Raw genomic sequence first — 19016 nt, forward strand, 5'->3', positions numbered from 1 at the left:
TGACTGAACTATTGAACGGAACTGAACTAAATTAAGAGCTCTGTTTCTAAACTGATAGTACAGAATATTACTTGCAAAAACTCTGAAATATGTGGTGCACATAGCAGTGCTTCATGAATGAATTTCTTAGTTTTTATAATGTATCATGTTTTTCGAAGTTTTTTTTTTGTTGTTGTTTAAAACATTTTATAATGTAAAAAAAAGTACAGTGTTCAAATTAGGTTAGTCAAAAAAAATTTTTCGAACAGTATGTCAATCAAATGGAATATGTAAAATATTTTAAACTTCAAAAGCTTCAATCTAGAGTAATATATATTTTTCTACTACACAAATGAACTGAAATTTCATAAATTTGATATATACATATTTGCTGTCAGGAATAATATATTGAAATAGATACTGTAAAGTGCCTCTCAGATTCTTCCAGCTTCCTAGAGCTTGACCGCTAAAGGTTCAAAGCTGAGGACATCTCTAGAAATTGCCCTTCTCCAATATTTTATCCATGTCTTGGGAACAGCCTACTTCTAATAACTGATCAATTTGTATAGAGTCCCAGCCCCCTTATCTCAAGCCATGTTATGTTTGAAGAATTGTCTCAGTTTTAGATTTTCCTAAGGGATAAATTGAGGCCCTTGTTCCAACCCTATCTCAGTTTAAACTGCCCTGCCCCTAGCCCACTCATTACTGTTACTTTACTTCTTTTATAATATTGATAAATAGTGTTGATAACGTTATATTCATTAATCTAATGGTGAACAAGCTTGATTCCCTAGTACACGTTTTTGGTTTGGAGGCAGCATAGTCCATATTTGGGAATACTTTTGATGTTCAGTCGCTCAGTCATATCCTATGGACTCTCTGTGACTCCATGGACTGCTGCATGCCAGGCCTCCCTGTCTCTCACCACCTCCCAGAGCTTGCTCAAACTAATGTCTATTGAGACAGTGATGCCACACCTTCTCATCCTCTGTCATCCCTATCTCCTCCTGCCTTCAATCTTTCCCATAATCAGAGTCTTTTCTAAAGAGTTGATTCTTTGCATCAAGTGGCCAAAAAATATTGGAGCTTCAGCTTCAGCATCAGTCTTTCCAATTAATAGTCAGGACTGATTTCCTTTATCCGTTTTGATCCGTTTGATCTCCTTACCCATTATATGAATCTCTTGAATTTACTTGCATATATTCTCTTACGATTTGAGGTTTGGTGTGTGTTTTTAAGAGATGACTATTTGGAGCAGTTTTGGCTTCACAGCAAAATTGTACAAAAAATACAGAGAGTTACAATGAAATCCCTGTTCCCACACCTGTACAGTTTCTCTCACTATAAAATCGACCACCACAGTGGTACATTAGTTAAAATAAGAGGGCTTACATACGCATAGCATTATCACTCAAAATCCCTAGTTTGTATTAGGGTCACCCTGATATTGTACATTTTGTGATTTTGAACAATGTAGAAATATGAATCCACCATTGAAATATCATACAACATAGTTTTATGATCTTAAAAATCCTCTGTATTCTGCCTACTCATTGTTTCTTCCTATTTAAACACTGGTCAAGACTTGTTGCTCCATCACTCTGTCTTGTCCAACTCCTGGTCAGCCCATGGACTGTAGCATGCCAGGCTTCCTTGTCCTTCATCTCCTGGAGCTTACTCAAACTTATGTCCATTGAGTCAGTGATGCCATCTAACCATCTCATCCTCTGTTGTCCCCTTCTCTTCCTACCTTCAATCTTTCCCACCATCAGGGTATTTTCTAATGAGTTGGCTCTTTGCATCAGGTGGCCAAAGCATTGGGGCTTCAGCTTCAGTATCAGTCCTTTCAATGAATAATTAGGATTAATATTCAGGATTAATTGACTGGCTTGATCTCTTTGCAGTCCAAGGGACTCTCAAGAATCTTCTCAAACACCACAGTTTGAAAGCATCAATTCTTTTGGCGTTCAGCCTTCTTTATGGTCCAAATCTCACATCCATACATGATTACTGGAAAAACCATAGCTTTGACTATATGGACCTGTGTTGGCAAAGTAATGTGTCCACTATTTAATGTTCTGTCTAGGTTTGTCATAGCTTTTCTTCTGAGGAGCAAGTGTCTTTTAATTCCATGGTTATGATCACCATCTGCAGTGATTTTGGAGCCCCTCCAAAAAAGTCTGTCACAGTTTCCACTGTTTCCCCATCTATTTGCCATGAAGTGATAGGACTGGATGCCATGATCTTAGTTTTTTGAATGTTGAGTTTTAAGCCAACATTTTTAGTCTCCTCTTTCAGCTTCATGAAGAGGCTCTTTACTTCCCCTGCTTTCTGCCATAAGGGTAGTGTCATCTGCATATCTGAGGTTATTGATAAGTCTCCCAGCAATCTTGATTTCAGCTTGTGCTCCATCCAGCATGGCATTTTTTATGATGTACTCTGCATTGAAGGTAAATAAGCAAAGTGCCAATATACAGCCTTGACATAGTCCTTTCCCAATTATGAACCAATCCATTGTTCTAACTTGCTTCTTGACCTGCATACAGATTTCTCAGGAGGCAAGAAATGTCATCTGGTATTCCTGTCTCTTGAAATATTTCCACAGTTTATTGTCAAAGGCTTTTGCATAGTCAAGGAAGCAGAAGTAGATCTTTTTCTGGAATTATCCTGCTTTTTCTATGATCCAACGGATGTTGGCAATTTGAACCCTGAGTCCTGTGCCTTTTCTAAAAGCAGCTTGAACATCTGGAAATTCTCGGTTCACATACTGTTGAAGCCTAGCTTGGAGAATTTGGGGCATTACTTTTCTAGCATATGAAATAAATGCAATTGTGCGGTAGTTTGACCAGTCTTTGGCATTGCCATTCTTTGGGGTTAGAATGAAAAGTGACTTTGTTCCAGTCCAAATTTGCTGGCATATTGAGTGCAGCACTTTCACAGCATCAAGTTTTAGGGTGTGGAATAGCTCAGCTGGGATTCAATCACCTCCACTAGCTTTGTCCCTAGTGATGCTTCCTAAGGGTCACTTGACTTCAAATTCCAGGATGTCTGGCTCTAGGCAAGTGATCACACCATCGTGGTTATCTGGGTCATGGAGATCTTTTTTATATAGTTCTGCGTATTCTTGCCACCTCTTCTTAGTATCTTCTGATTCTGTTAGATCCATACCATTTTCGTCCTTTATTGTGCCCATCTTTGTGTGAAATATTCCCTTGGTATCTCTAATTCTCTTGAAGACATCGCTAGTCTTTCCCATTCTATTGTTTCCCTGTATTTCTTTGTACTGATCACTGAGGAAGGCTTTCTCCTTGCTATTGTTTGGAATTCTGCATTCAGATGGGTACATGCTTCCTTTTCTCCTTTATGTTTAGCTTCTCTTCTTTTCTCAGCCTTTTTTAAGGCATCGTCAGACAACCATTTTTCTTTTTTACATCTTTTCTTGAGGACGCTCTTGATCACTGTCTCCTGTACAATGTCACAAACCTCTGTCCATAGTTCTTCAGGCACTATATCAGATCTAATCCCTTCAATCTATTTGTCTCTTCCACTATGATCATAAGGGATTTGATTTGGGTCATAGCTGAGTGTTTTCCCTACCTTCTTCAATGTAAGTCTGAATTTTTCAAGAAGGACTTCATGATCGGAGCCACAGTCAGCTCCCAGTTTTGTTTTCGCTGACTGTATAGAGGTTCTCCATCTTTGACTGCCAAAGATATAATCAGTCTGATTTCAGTACGGACCATCTGGTGATGTCCATATGAAAGTCATCTCTTGTGTTGTTGGAAGAGAGTGTTTACTATTATCAGTGTGTTCTCTTGGTAAATCTCTGCCATTTCCCTGCTTCATTGTGTACTCCAAAGCCAAAATATGCCCATTACTCCAGGTGTCTCTTGGCTTCTACTTTTGCAACCAGTCCCCTATGATGAAAAGGACATCATTTTTTTTGGTGTTAGTTCAGATAGTCTTGTTGGTTTACATAGAATCATTCAACATCTGCTTCTTCAGCATTTGTGGTTGGGGCATAGACTTGGATTATTTTGATATTGAATGATTTGCCTTGTAAATGAACTGAGATCATTCAATCATTTTTGAGATGCTCCCAAATACTGCATTTTGGACTCTTTGGACTCCCATTTCTTCCAGGGGATTCTTGCCTACAGTAGTAGATATAATAGTCACCTGAAGTAAATCGCCCGTTTTGGTCCATTTTAGTTCACTGATTCCTGAAATGTCAATGTTCACTCTTGTCATCTCCTGTTTGACCACTTCCAATTTACCTTGATTCAGGGACCTAACATTCCAGGTTCCTATGCAATATTATTATTTACAGCATTGGACTTTTCTTTCACCACCAGAGACATCCACAACTGGGTGTTGCTTCTGTGTCAGCTCAGCCTCTTACTTCCTTCTGGAGCTGTTTCTCCTCTCTTCTCCAGTAGAATATTGGACACCTACTGACCTGGGGAGTTCATCTTTCATTGTCATATCTTTTTGTATTTTCATACTGTTCATGGGATTCTCAAGGCAAGAATGCTGAAGTGGTTTCCCTTTCCCTTCTCCAGTGGATCATGTTTTATCACAGCTCTCCACCATGGCATCTTTTTCTTGAGTGGCCCTACACAGCATGGCTCCTAGTTTCATTGAGTTAGACAAGTCTGTGGTCTATGTGATCAGTTTGTTTAGTGTACTGATTAAAATGGAAATCTGTCATCTTTCTTTGGGGCCCAGATAAGGAATAGCTAAGCAACAGATTCTAGCTGCAAAGCAAGTGGTCCTGTTGCTGAGTTACCCAAACAAATAGATATTAAGGAATTAGATATATTTGTGGTAGAAAGACAGTGGAGAGTTATATACCATTCACAGATGGTACTCATACAGCCTCAGCCATGAGAAAAATATTGACCATGGGACACAAATGACCATACAGCCATACCAGACTTTCCGAGCTGCAACCATGAAATTAAAAGACGCTTACTCCTTGGAAGAAAAGTTATGACCAACCTAGATAGCACATTCAAAAGCAGAGACATTACTTTGCCGACTAAGGTCCGTCTAATCAAGGCTATGGTTTTTCCTGTGATCATGTATGGATGTGAGAGTTGGACTGTGAAGAAAGTTGATCGCTGAAGAATTGATGCTTTTGAACTGTGGTGTTGGAGAAGACTCTGGAGAGTCCCTTGGACTGCAAGGAGATCCAACCAGTCCATTCTGAAAGAGATCAGCCCTGGGATTTCTTTGGAGAGAATGATGCTGAAGCTGAAACTCCAGTACTTTGGCCACCTCATGCGAAGAGTTGACTCATTGGAAAAGACTCTGATGCTGGGAGGGATTGGGGGCAGGAGGAGAAGGGGATGACAGAGGATGAGATGGCTGGATGCCATCATGGACTCGATGGACATGAGTCTGAGTGAACTGCAGGAGTTGGTGTTGGACAGAGAAGCCTGGCATGCTGCAATTCATGGGGTCTCAACGAGTCAGACACGACTGAGTGATTGAACTGAACTGAATTGAACTGCGTGACCCAATAGCAAGTCACATGGTTCTGAAAACTAAAGGAGTATGCTTGGAATTAGGCAAGATCAGATTAGGAGTATAAGTAATTTGCATTAAGTCACTCAGACTTCTAGTTTCTCCATTACTAATACCCTATCTCCTGTCCTTAACTCTCCCCTCTAGCTAGCATTGAAGAGCCTATAAATAGTTTGAGACACCAAAAAGTTATTCTACATAACGTTATAGTATAACAAGGGACTCAAGGAGTGTAGGATATGCAATAATAGAAAAATGGAAGCACAAGTGAGGAGCTAGGTTGGAGATGATATCCTCTTTAGATGGAACACCCTTTGGAACAGTATACACATTAAATCGTTATATGGTGTCAGCCCTCATTAACTAGAATCAATAAAGTTTAGAAACAAGAGGTAAAAGTGGCAGTGGCTCTGCTTGTCATCACTCCCAGTGATTCACTTTAGAAATGTGTGCTTCCCATCCCTACAACTCTAGTCCTTTCAGATCTGGAAGTCTAGGTTCCCCATGAGGGTGTACTTCAACCAGGGTCCACAGTCAGAGTCCTATTAAAATTTATGCTAGGACTGCCATGTGACATCAGTTTCTTAATGCCAAGAAAGGAGTGCGTATCCTGGCAAAGGTAATTTATTTGATCATTGGAAGAAGGCAGTCACAATTATGATGGTAAATGATAGTTTAAAGAAAAAATACATTTGACACCAAGGTGATCCATTGGGTCATATGTTGGATATCGCCACAACTTTTTAAAGTAACTTTATTGAGATATAATGACCATACTATTCACCTATTCAAGCTATAATTCAATGGTTTTGGTGTATTACATCAGTATTTTTCATTGTAACTATGGGTGCATTTTCAGTCACTCAGCCGTGTTTGATTATTTTCAACCCTGCCTACGGTAGCCAGCCAGGTTCCTCTGTCCCTGGGATTTTCCAGGCATGAATACCAGAGTGGGTTGTCATTTCCTTCTCCAGAGGATATTCCTGACCCAGACATTGAACCCACATCTCCTGCATTTTCAGGCAGATTCTTTACCATTGAGCCATCTGGGAAACCTAATTGTAATTATACATACATATGTGAATATATATAACTATACATACATATATATAATTATACATACATCAGTTCAGTTCTGTTCAGTTCATTCACTCTGTTGTTTCCAACTCTTTGTGCCCCCACGGATTGCAGCATGTCAGGCCTCCCTGTCCATCACCAAATTCTGGAGTTGTCCATTGACTCAGTGATGCCATCCAACCATCTCATCCTTGGTCATCCCTTTTCCTACACCTTCAAACTTTTTCAGCATCAAGGTCTTTTCAGATGAGTCAGTTCTTTGCATCAAGTGGCCAAAGTATTGGAGTTTCAGCTTCAACATCAGTCCTTCCAATGAAAAATCAAAACTGATTTCCTTAAGGATGAACTGGTTGGATCTCTTTGCAGTCCAGTGGACTCTCAAGAGTCTTCTCCAACACCACAGTTCAAAAGCATCAATTGTTTGGTGCTCAGCTTTCTTTATAGTCCAACTCTCACATCCATACATGACTACTGGAAAAACCATAGCCTTGATTAGACGGACCTTTGTTGGCTAGTAATGTGTCTATTTTTTAATACGCTGTCTAGTTTGGTCATAACTTTCCTTCCAAGGAGTAAGCTTCTTTTAATTTCATGGCTGCAATCACCATCTGCAGTGATTTTGGAGCCCCCCAAAATAGTCTGTCACTGTTTCCACTGTTTAGCCATCTATTTGCCATGAAGTGATGGGAACGGATACCATGATCTTAGTTTTCTGAATGTTGAGCTTTAAACCAACTTTTTCACTCTCCTCTTTCACTTTCATCAAGAGGCTCTTTAGTTATTCCTCATTTTCTGCCATAAGGGAGGTGTCATCTGCATATCTGAGGTTATTGATATTTCTCTCGGGAATCTTGATTCCAGCTTGTGCTTTTTCCAGCCCAGCGTTTCTCATGATGTACCCTGCATAGAAGTTAAATAAGCAGGGTGACAATATACAGCCTTGATGTACTCCTTTTCCTATTTGGAACCAGTCCATTGTTCCATGTCCAGTTCTAACTGTTGCTTCCTGACTTGCATACAGATTTCTCAAGAGGCAGGTCAGGTGGTCTGATATTCCCATCTCTTTCAGAATTTTCCACAGTTTGTGGTGATCCACACAATCAAAGGCTTTAGCATATGATTATACATACATATATAGTTATATATTTATATTCACATATATATTATGGGCAGATAGTGAAGAGGAGCTAAAAAGCCTCTTGATGAAAGTGAAAGAGGAGAGTGAAAAAGTTGGCTTAAAGCTCAACATTCAGAAAACGAAGATCATGGCATCTGGTCCCATCACTTCATGGGAAATAGATGAGGAAACAGTAGAAACAGTGGCAGACTTTGTTTTTTGGGGCTCCAAAATCACTGCAGATGGTGACTGCAGCCATGAAATTAAAAGACTCTTACTCCTTGGAAGAAAAGTTATGACCAAGCTAGATAGTATATTCAAAAGCAGAGACATTGCTTTGCTGACTAAGGTCTGCCTAGTTAAGGCTATGGTTTTCCCTGTGGTCATGTATGGATGTGAGAGTTGGACTGTGAAGAAGGCTGAGCACCAAAGAATTGATGCTTTTGAACTGTGGTGTTGGAGAAGACTCTGGAGAGTCCCTTGAACTGCAAGGAGATTCAACCAGTCCATTCAGAAGGAGATCGGCCCTGGGATTTCTTTGGAAGGAATGATGCTAAAGCTGAAACTCCAGTACTTTGGCCACCTCATGCGAAGAGTTGACTCATTGGAAAAGACTCTGATGCTGGGAGAGATTGGGGGCAGAAGGAGAAGGGGATGACAGAGGATGAGATGGCTGGATGGCATCACAGACTCGATGGATGTGAGTCTGAGTGAACTCCGGGAGATGGTGATGAACAGGGAGGCCTGGCGTGCTGCTATTCATGGGGTTGCAAAGAGTTGGACACGACTGAGTGACTGAACTGATCTGAATTGAACTGATATGCATATAATTATCATTTTATTTTATTTTATTTTTTTTATTTTTTTATTTTTTTATTTTTTTATTTTTTAAATTTTAAAATCTTTAATTCTTACATGCATTCCCAAACATGAACCCCCCTCCCACCTCCCTCCCCAAAACATCCTTCTGGGTCATCCCCATGCACCAGCCCCAAGCATGCTGCATCCTGCGTCAAACATAGACTGGCGATTCAATTCACATGATAGTATACATGTTAGAATGCCATTCTCCCAAATCATCCCACCCTCTCCCTCTCCCTCTGAGTCCAAAAGTCCGTTATACACATCTGTGTCTCTTTCCCTGTCTTGCATACAGGGTCGTCATTGCCATCTTCCTAAATTCCATATATATGTGTTAGTATACTGTATTGGTGTTTTTCTTTCTGGCTTACTTCACTCTGTATAATCGGCTCCAGTTTCATCCATCTCATCAGAACTGATTCAAATGAATTCTTTTTAACGGCTGAGTAATACTCCATTGTGTATATGTACCACAGCTTTCTTATCCACTCATCTGCTGATGGACATCTAGGTTGTTTCCATGTCCTGGCTATTATAAACAGTGCTGCGATGAACATTGGGGTACATGTGTCTCTTTCAATTCTGGTTTCCTCGGTGTGTATGCCCAGCAGTGGGATTGCTGGGTCATAAGGTAGTTCTATTTGCAATTTTTTAAGGAATCTCCACACTGTTCTCCATAGTGGCTGTACTAGTTTGCATTCCCACCAACAGTGTAGGAGGGTTCCCTTTTCTCCACACCCTCTCCAGCATTTATTGCTTGCAGATTTTTGGATCGCAGCCATTCTGACTGGTGTGAAGTGGTACCTCATTGTGGTTTTGATTTGCATTTCTCTAATAATGAGTGATGTTGAGCATCTTTTCATGTGTTTGTTAGCCATCCGTATGTCTTCTTTGGAGAAATGTCTATTTAGTTCTTTGGCCCATTTTTTGATTGGGTCGTTTATTTTTCTGGAGTTGAACTGCAGAAGTTGCTTGTATATTTTTGAGATTAGTTGTTTGTCAGTTGCTTCATTTGCTATTATTTTCTCCCATTCAGAAGGCTGTCTTTTCACCTTGCTTATATTTTCCTTTGTTGTGCAGAAGCTTTTAATTTTAATTAGATCCCATTTGTTTATTTTTGCTTTTATTTCCAGCATTCTGGGAGGTGGATCATAGAGGATCCTGCTGTGATTTATGTCTGAGAGTGTTTTGCCTATGTTCTCCTCTAGGAGTTTTATAGTTTCTGATCTTACATTTAGATCTTTAATCCATTTTGAGTTTATTTTTGTGTGCGGTGTTAGAAAGTGATCTAGTTTCATTCTTTTACAAGTGGTTGACCAGTTTTCCCAGCACCACTTGTTAAAGAGATTGTCTTTACTCCATTGTATATTCTTGCCTCCTTTGTCAAAGATAAGGTGTCCATATGTGTGTGGATTTATCTCTGGGCTTTCTATTTTGTTCCATTGATAAATGTCATTCACAATGCTCTGCCAGCTCACCACTCTCTATTTCAAAACCTTTGGTATTTCCACCCCCAAATTCTGTTAAGCCATTGTGCAAATTTCTATTCCTGCCCGCCCCCACATATCCACTCTCCATATCTAGTCTCCTTTCTATCTCTATGAACTTGCCTAAATATTTCATATAATTGTAATCACACAATATTTGTCCCTTTTTGTCTAGTTTACTTTAGTTAGTGTAATGTTTTCAAGGTCCATCCATGTTGCAGCATCCCTTTTAATGTCTCAGTGATGTTCAAAAAATATATGGTATATACATTTTGATTATTCATTAATCAATTAAAAATACTTGAATTGTTTTTACCTTTTTGGCTATTGTGAATAATGCTGCAATGAACACTGGCCCTTAAATATGTTTGTGTCCCTGTTTTCAATTTTTTTTTCAGTATTTACAGAAAGAGTAGGCTATATAGAAATTATCTGTTTAGCTATCTTGTTGAATTTATTACCCCACCAGGTAATATCTCTTAACTGTTAGAAGTGGTAGTTGAACTTGAAAGACCTCTAGAAATATGGTAAAGTATCTGCCTGCATATGTAGGAGGCCCAGAATTCAATCCCTGTGTCAGGAAGATTCCGTAGAGTAGGAAATAACAGAAACCCTCTCCAGTAGTCTTGCCTGGAAAATCCCATGGACAGAGGAGCCTGGTGGGCTCCCATCCGTGGGTTCACACACGACTGAACAACTGAGCACACATGCACCGTAATGTGGTAGAGTGGGAGCACCTTGTGTAGTGATTATGGCCCTAAGGCCAGCTGAAGTCAAAGGGTAAAACTTATATTAGACTCAGTAGCATATTTTTTTTTTACCTCAGGAAAAGAGACCTGAAGGATATGTTTCCAGATGGAGTAACTTGTCACAGGAAGCAAGTGTATCTAAGTGGTGCAAAAAGTGGACTTTAGTAGAGGTTATGATGTACTACTGAAATCCCCTTTCAGAATGGGGACACATGTTACTCCAGATGCTGGGGGTAATATCTACTGGTATCTCATAGAAATGTCCTTCCCCAGGAAATTGCCCTCAGTTTAAGGAAGCTGCCTTATATACTTTTACACTGCCTCAGTGGGAAGAAACTTGTATCTAGTGCAGTTAAAACAGGTCTCTAAAGTCCCAGTACCTTTTCCCAAGTTGGGGCATCTCTGAAGGGCTTCAGCAGCTTGAGAGCTCTTCTTGATACTAGCTGAGGCCACTGTTGCAACTGCATCATAATTTCTTTTTCTGCCTAGTTCTATTTTTCTTTTAATTTCTACAGATATTACTCCATTTTTCTTTTATTTCTACAGATACTATTCATTTCATTGCCTGTTTTCCAGGTAACTTGATAAAAAATAATTGGCTTAGAAAAACTGACAGAATATCAATAATCAAAGACTAAAAATGGTTGTTGACTCAGTTGTATACACAGTCTACTGGTCCTCATCTTCAGTGAAATTTCAGATTTCTTGACATTTAAAATGCACAGTCTTTTCATAGTGATGGTTTTTAAAAAAATATTCTGATACTGCAAAGAATTCATTGTAATTTATATATATGGAATAAGATGGATAGTAAATATTGTAAACAAAATGAGAGCAAAGCAATAACTGATTCTCTGAAGAAAAAATAGTAATTTGTGTGTACAAAACATGTAAAAATAAAATGTATGACAGTAAATAGTACAGAGGATAGGATCAGAGTAATCAAGAATATACAATTATAAAGTGCTCAAACTACGCATGACATGGTATGATTTTGTTTGAAGGACATCTGATTAGATAAGAAAATATATTTTATACTGGGGCAACCACTGAAAAATTAAAACAGGCATAAATAGTAGGTCAGTAGCATAGATAAAATGTAATTATTTAAAATGTTCATTAATCTAGAAAAGGCATAAATAGAGGAGACAGATACCTGTATACAACTGGGAAAATAGAAAACAGCTGGGAATATAATAGATTTTAACAATCACTTTAAATATAGGTAGTTAAAAGATGCCAAATAAATATAGGTAGTTAAAAAACTTCAATATTTTGGCCACCTGATGCGAAGAATTGACTCATTGGAAAAGACCCTGATGCTGGGAAAGATTGAAGGCAGGATGAGAAGGGGACGACAGAGGATGAGATAGTTGCTTGGCATCACCAACTTGATAGACATGAGTTTGAGCAAGTTCCGGGAGTTGGTGATGGATAGGGAAGCCTGGTGTGCTATAGTCCATGGGTTGCAGAGAGTCATACACGACTGAGCCACTGAACTGAAAAGATGACAGATAACAAGTATTGATAGGTTGAATCAGTTATAAGCCATCTACAAGAAACACACCTAAATATCTTGTCATGGTGATGTTAAAGGGACAAGAAAGGTATATTAATGTCTGATAGACTAAATTCAGAAGAAATATTCCCAGGAATAAAGAGAGACATTACAGAGTGATGAAAGCACCAATTCTTCAAGAAGATATGACAGTTTTATGTGTGTGTGTATCTAATAACAGAGATATAAATTATATAAAGCGAAAACTGATAGAACTGCAAAGAGAAATAGAGAAATCCACAATGATAGCTGGAGATTACAACACTCCTCTATCTATAACTGATATAACTGGCTGCTAGACAATCAGTAAGAATTATAAGAATTGAATAACACCATTGAATGAAACAGTTGACATTTATGAAACACTTACCTAATATCAGCAGAGTGATTATTTTCAAGTGTGTGTGGAACTTGACTAAGGCACAGCATAGTCTTGGATATATAACAAATCATGCAAACAAAAAGAATAGTACACTAAATGGTAATTTTATGACCACAATAGAATTAATCTTTATTAAGAGGGTTATTTGGAAATTCTCAAATATTTTTAAATTAACCAGTACACTTTTAAATACCTATGAATTAAAGAGCAAGTTTGAAGAGATATTAAGGAAACAGAATTTGAACTAATCAAAGATGAAAATAGAACATATAAAATATTAGTGTAACCCAACTTAATGCTTAGAGTGGAACTTATATCATTCAACTTTTATTTTAAACAAAAGTATAAAACAGTCATTTAAGACTTTGCTAATAAATAAATATGTAAATAAGCAAATGCAATTCAAAGTAAGCAAGGGAAACCATAAAGAATAAAGCAAAAATCAATGATATAGAAAGCAAAGAAAATAAACTCAAATGTAGCAAAAAGCTGATTCTTTTATAAAGCCAAATAAATTTTATAGATGAGAAAATTAAAACTTGGAGAGGTTAATTCATTCACCCAACATCATATAATAGCAAGAAAAGGGTCCAAATCTACATCTTTTTAAATCTAAAAACTCCTAACCACTACTTTGAGAAATCATATATTTTGCCTTGGTTCATTTAAATGAAATAAGATGCCAATGATTCCTCCATCTACTGTGCATATAGATATTCCAGTCCCAACTAACCAAAGAAGCATTGCAAAGATGTATTCCTCTGAGAAATCAGAGATGCCAACTTAAATGCTATTACTGTGGCCAAATGTTATTAATTAAGACAATCAATCCATGGTTCAGTGTTAATTACACAGGGCTGAATAATAGTCGCCAAAGTTTGGATGTCATACAATACTTAATAAAAAAATACATGTGAAAACACATGTAACTCAGAGCATAAATTTTTTTATCTATGAGTGAATGAAAAACATTTGATCCTTTTAATTTTTCTGAGACTTCTTTCATGAACAGTTAGAAGAGCTTGCAGTTTCCGATCTTTAATCATAAAGACAGAGAGTTCTCAATGTCTCTGTTTGCAGTTTCTAAAAGTTCAAACTTTATGTGCTAAGTCATCATTAATTATTTGTTTATATCTATAGCTGAAGGCCTAGCTTCACTAGATGCTAGAATTTGTGTTTTGGTATGCTGCACTTTACTGTACAAAATGATTATTACAATTGCATTTTATGCCTGTGAGAGACTCTCCTAAAAGTGCTGTATTATATATCTTGTGATAATATTTGTGTGGTGAATGTTAAAAGCCATAACGTGTTTTAGAGGAAAGGGCAGATTCATGACTGAGTCTGGCCTCAAAAATAATCTTTCTGTGCATATCTTCATGAACTTTGTAATACTAGATAAACATTTCTTGACTTGAAGCTCATATTTGTATTTTCTATTTCACACCTAATATAGGATAAGCTACTGTATCTTTTAGGTGATTTCCATAGAAAGGGATAAGAAAACTCAACTGACTTAAAATGGGAACTTACTCGTTCACCTTAGTAAGAACACAGAAATAGAAATAGCTTCAGGTAGAATTTGAATGTGAAATCCTAATGTCATCAGAGCTCTGTCTTTTTCTATTGTTTCTCTCTACTTATCTACTGTAAGATGGTTTTATTTATAGCTCAACATAGTAGTTGCCAGTAACATATTGCCAGTAACATCTAGGCCTTAGATCAGGGACAGTAAAAACAAGAGTATTTATTTTGTTGTTGTTGCTCAGTCTCTAAGTTGTGTCTGACTCTTTGTTACCCCATGGGTTATAGCATGCCAGGCTCCTCTGTTTTCCACTACTGTGGACTGCAGCATACAAGTCTCGCCTGTCCTTCACAGTCTCCTGGAGTTTGCTCAGATTCGTGTCCATTGTGATGCTTTCTAACCATCTCATTCTGTGCCCTCCTCTCTCCTTTTTCCTGCAATCTTTCCCAGCATCAAGGTCTTTTCCAATGAGTTGGCTGTTCACGTCAGGTGGCCAAAGTATTGGAGCTTCAGCTTCAGCAACAGTCCTTCCAATACATATTCAGGATTGATTTCCTTTAGGATTGACTGGCTTAATATTCTTGTACTCAAAGGGACTCTCAAGAGTCCTCTCAGCACCACAATTTGAAAGCATCAATTCTTCAGCACTCAACCTTCTTTATGGCCCAACTTTCATGACTACTGGAAAAAACCATAGCTTTGACTATGCATACATCTGTTGGCCATGTGACGTCTCTGCTTTTTAATATTCTGTCTAGGTTTGTCATAGCTTTCCTTTCAAGGAACAAGCATCTTTTAATTTCATGGCTATGGTCACCATCTGCAGTGATTTTGAGGCCAAGAAAATAAAATCTGACACTGCTTCCCATTTTCCCTTTCTATTTGCCATAACGTGATGGAACCAGATGCCATGATCTTAAATTTTTTAACTGTTGAATTTCAAACCAGCTTTTTCACTCTCCTTTTTCACCTTTATCAAGAAGTTCTTTAGTTCCTCTTCACTTTCTGCCTTTAGAGGGGTATCATCTGCATATCTGAGTTCGTTGATATTTCTCCCAGCAATCTTGATTCCAAGTTGTGATCCATCCAGACTGGTATTTCACATGAAGTATTCTGCATAGAAATTAAATAAGCAGAATCACAATATACTACATTGTTGTACTCCTTTCCCAAGTTTGAGCTAGTCAGTTGTCCCATGTCCCATTCTAATGGTTGCTTCTTGACCTGTTTCTCAGGAGACAGGTAGGGTGCTCTGGCATTCCTATCTCTTCAAGAATTTCCCACAGTTTCCTGCGATCCGCACAATCAAAGGTTTTTGCATAGTCAATAAATCAAAAGTAGTTGTTTTTTGGGAACTTTCTTGCTTTCTCTATAATCCAACCAGTGTTGACAGTCTGATTTCTGATTCGTCTGCCTCTTCAAAATCCTGCTTGTACATCTGGAATTTCTTGATATACATACTGCTGAAGCCTAGCTTAAAGGATCTTTGAGCATAACTTTGCTAGCCTGTGAAATGAGTGCAATTGTACGGTAGTTTGAACATTCTTTGGCTTTAACCTTTTTGGGGGGGACTGGAATGAAAATCAACCTTTTCCAGTATGTGTTTTAGTCAGTGTCTATGTATGTGTAATTAATGTAACTTAAACCAGTTAGGGTCTGGAGAAGGCAATGGCAACCCACTCCAGTACTCTTGCGTGGAAAATCCCATGGACGGAGAAGCCTGTTAGGCTGCAGTCTATAGGGTCGCTAAGAGTTCTGCACTAATGAGCAACTTCACTTTCACTTTTCACTTTCATGCATTGGAGAAGGAAATGGCAACCCACTCCAATATTCTTGCCTGGAGAATCCCAAGGACGGGGGAGCCTAGTGGGCTGCCATCTATGGGGTCGCACAGAGTTGGACATGACTAAAGCGACTTAGAAAACCAGTTAGGGTCATAGGCTTATCCCAGAACTACTGTGTATAGACAGGGGTTGGAATTATATTGTTTAGCTTTGTCTGGGCTCCATTTTACCTACTAAACCCAGTGTTATCTGAGTCACATGAGATGAGAGTGAAGAAAGGTTGTGTGTATGTGTGGTTTTTTTTTTTTTTGCTGTTATTTTTTTTTTTTTTTGCATAAAGGAAATTTGGAAGTCCTAAAAGAAGAGAAAGGAGGCACAAATAATAACCATAATTATAACTACACGTAGGAAAAAGATAGCAGGATGATTTGGGAAAATTCTTTTCCTTTTGTATTTCAAATCCAACAGCACAACTTTTTACATGACACAATCTTCACAGTGGCATATTTCAGAAGACCTGCCACTTAGCACTGCTGTCTTGATTACTCTGGGTTGATGTTATGATGTGAACTGTTCTGGGAGCTACTCTGTGTTTGCTAACAGGAATTCAGAGAAGCCTTGCTTTCCTGATACATGTCTTAAGAATTAAGTATGTTTTAGAGATTACTGCAGGTTTTTTTGCTTAGAGAGGTTATTTAAAATGGAAGAGCTGCCACTCAGTGGTAAGTGAAAGAGTGTTTGAACTTTAGACATGTGGTGCTCGAACTGCAGGAAGAGTGAAGGATTTATCAGGAAGACTAGCTGGACGTTGGGCATCTCAACCCAAACTCAACATTTCTTTTCAAGAAACCAGTGTCTTAAATCAATAATTCTGCCAATCCATATCTACAATTTCCCCATAGTTATCTTCCAACGCTCATATGGGCAATGTTGAATTTAATGTGACCTGTGACATGGATATTTTTTCTATTCTTACTTATCCTCCTTAAACAATTATAATTGCTCCCTCAGGGAATCATTCAGTATATTCTTCAACAATTCACCCCCAAAAAAGATAGAGTATTTTCAAGCTCAAGTCTAACACAATAAAACACAATATAATGTGTAGTCAAAAAGTCTTGCTGAGTATTGAAGTAGATTGTTTAATGGAAAACTGTAACCCTAGTTTTCAATTTCTCATTGCTTTACTATCTTTAGAAATTCAAATTTCTATGAAACTTCCCTAAATGCAACTTCCCCCCTGTTTTTACCCTTAGTTTTACAAGTTAACAAAATCGAATCAATTATAACAAACACTTCTAAGACCACTGGCTTTATTTTTTTCACATTTTAATTGTGTGTATGGGTTTACTTGGTCATTTTCAGTGTACATACACCAAATGATTCCCTTCTTAGTGCTGGTGAAGAGGGTGAAATTTTACCACTGAAATTTTAATACTTTTGTCTTTTAACATTTAATATAAATATTTTGGAAATAGTTGAAAATTTGAGTTGTCAAATCTATACAACTGTCTCATGTCAATGTGTTACATCCTATTCCTAATATCTGGTAAAAGTGGCTGAGGCAATGCCCCACAAGAAAGACAAGAGAAGTCAAAAGTATGAAATGACTTCACCATATGTATAGAAATTCTCTCAATTTTTTAATTGCACATCTTGAATTAGATAGTGAAAAAGGTGTTTATATTTTGGCACTGTCTTCTGATGCTGGGAGGGATTGGGGGCAGGAGGAGAAGGGGACGACCCAGGATGAGATGGCTGGATGGCATCACTGACTCAATGGTCGTGAGTCTGAGTGAACTCCGGGAGTTGGTTATGGACAGGGAGGCCTGGCGTGCTGCGATTCTTGAGGCCGCAAAGAGTCGGACACGACTGAGCGACTGAACTGAACTGAACTGTGTTTGAGATTCTAATATAGTTTCTGCAAACCTGGCACATTATGTATCTTAGAACCAAAATGAAATCCCCAATTTTGTTGCAAGGTGAGGATGAAGTATGGTGGAGATTGTGATGTGTGTGTGTGTTAGTCACCCAGTCATGTCTGACTCTGCCTCACCATGGACTGTAGCCACCAGGCTCCTCTGTTCATGAAATTCTCCAGGCAAGAATACTTGTGTGTTGGAATGCCCTCCCCCAGGGGATGTTCCCGACTCAGGGATCAAACCCAGGTCTCCTGCATTGCAGGCAGATTCTTTACCATCTGAGCCACCAAGGAAGCCTGGGAATTGTGATATGAGGTTAAATAATTAAAGTTTTCCTTTACCCATGACCCTAGGATTTGAAAACAAAATAAATTAGTGACTTGAAAATGTATCAGTAGATTATAGAGATATTTCATTTGCCTTTTTTTTTGCTATAATATATCCACGTTATTTATAGGTAACATGGAGATATTATAGCCCAAAAAATCAAATTTAGAAAAATTATCTTTTTTCTCACTTTCTTAAAGAAAATTCAGTACAACTGCAAAGTTCCTATTTCCCAACGTATTGGAAACTTTTATTAGTTTAGGGGTGTTAACCTCATCTTTCCTTTCCTAAAAGTCACCCAAAATCCAAGAGAACCCATTAACAGGAAAGACATCTCATGCTTAGGTTTTAGAGTCAATCTCAGTGTCTTAAATTAGATGATGCAAGAAAAGGAAGTTCTGCTCTTGAACAAGCAACCACAGACCACAGTTTGAAGGATTGGAAGAGCACTGTCCTTGTTATATTGAGTATGATTTAGAATATATTTTGCTACAGAAATATTTTATTATAATACTGTAATAACTCATTTAATTTGGAGTCTTTCTAAAATATGAAATAATATCATTCTTGTTTTACTTCCATTTAATATGCAATCTCAGACTTCCCTGGTGGCTAAGACAGTAAAGCATCTGGTTGCAATACTGGAGAGCTGGGTTCAATACCTGGGTTGGGAAGATCTCCTGGAGAAGGAAATGACAACCCACTCCAGTATTCTTGCC

This window comes from Ovis canadensis, chromosome 17 (genome assembly GCF_042477335.2).
Source record: "Ovis canadensis isolate MfBH-ARS-UI-01 breed Bighorn chromosome 17, ARS-UI_OviCan_v2, whole genome shotgun sequence".
Lineage (NCBI taxonomy): Eukaryota > Metazoa > Chordata > Mammalia > Artiodactyla > Bovidae > Ovis > Ovis canadensis.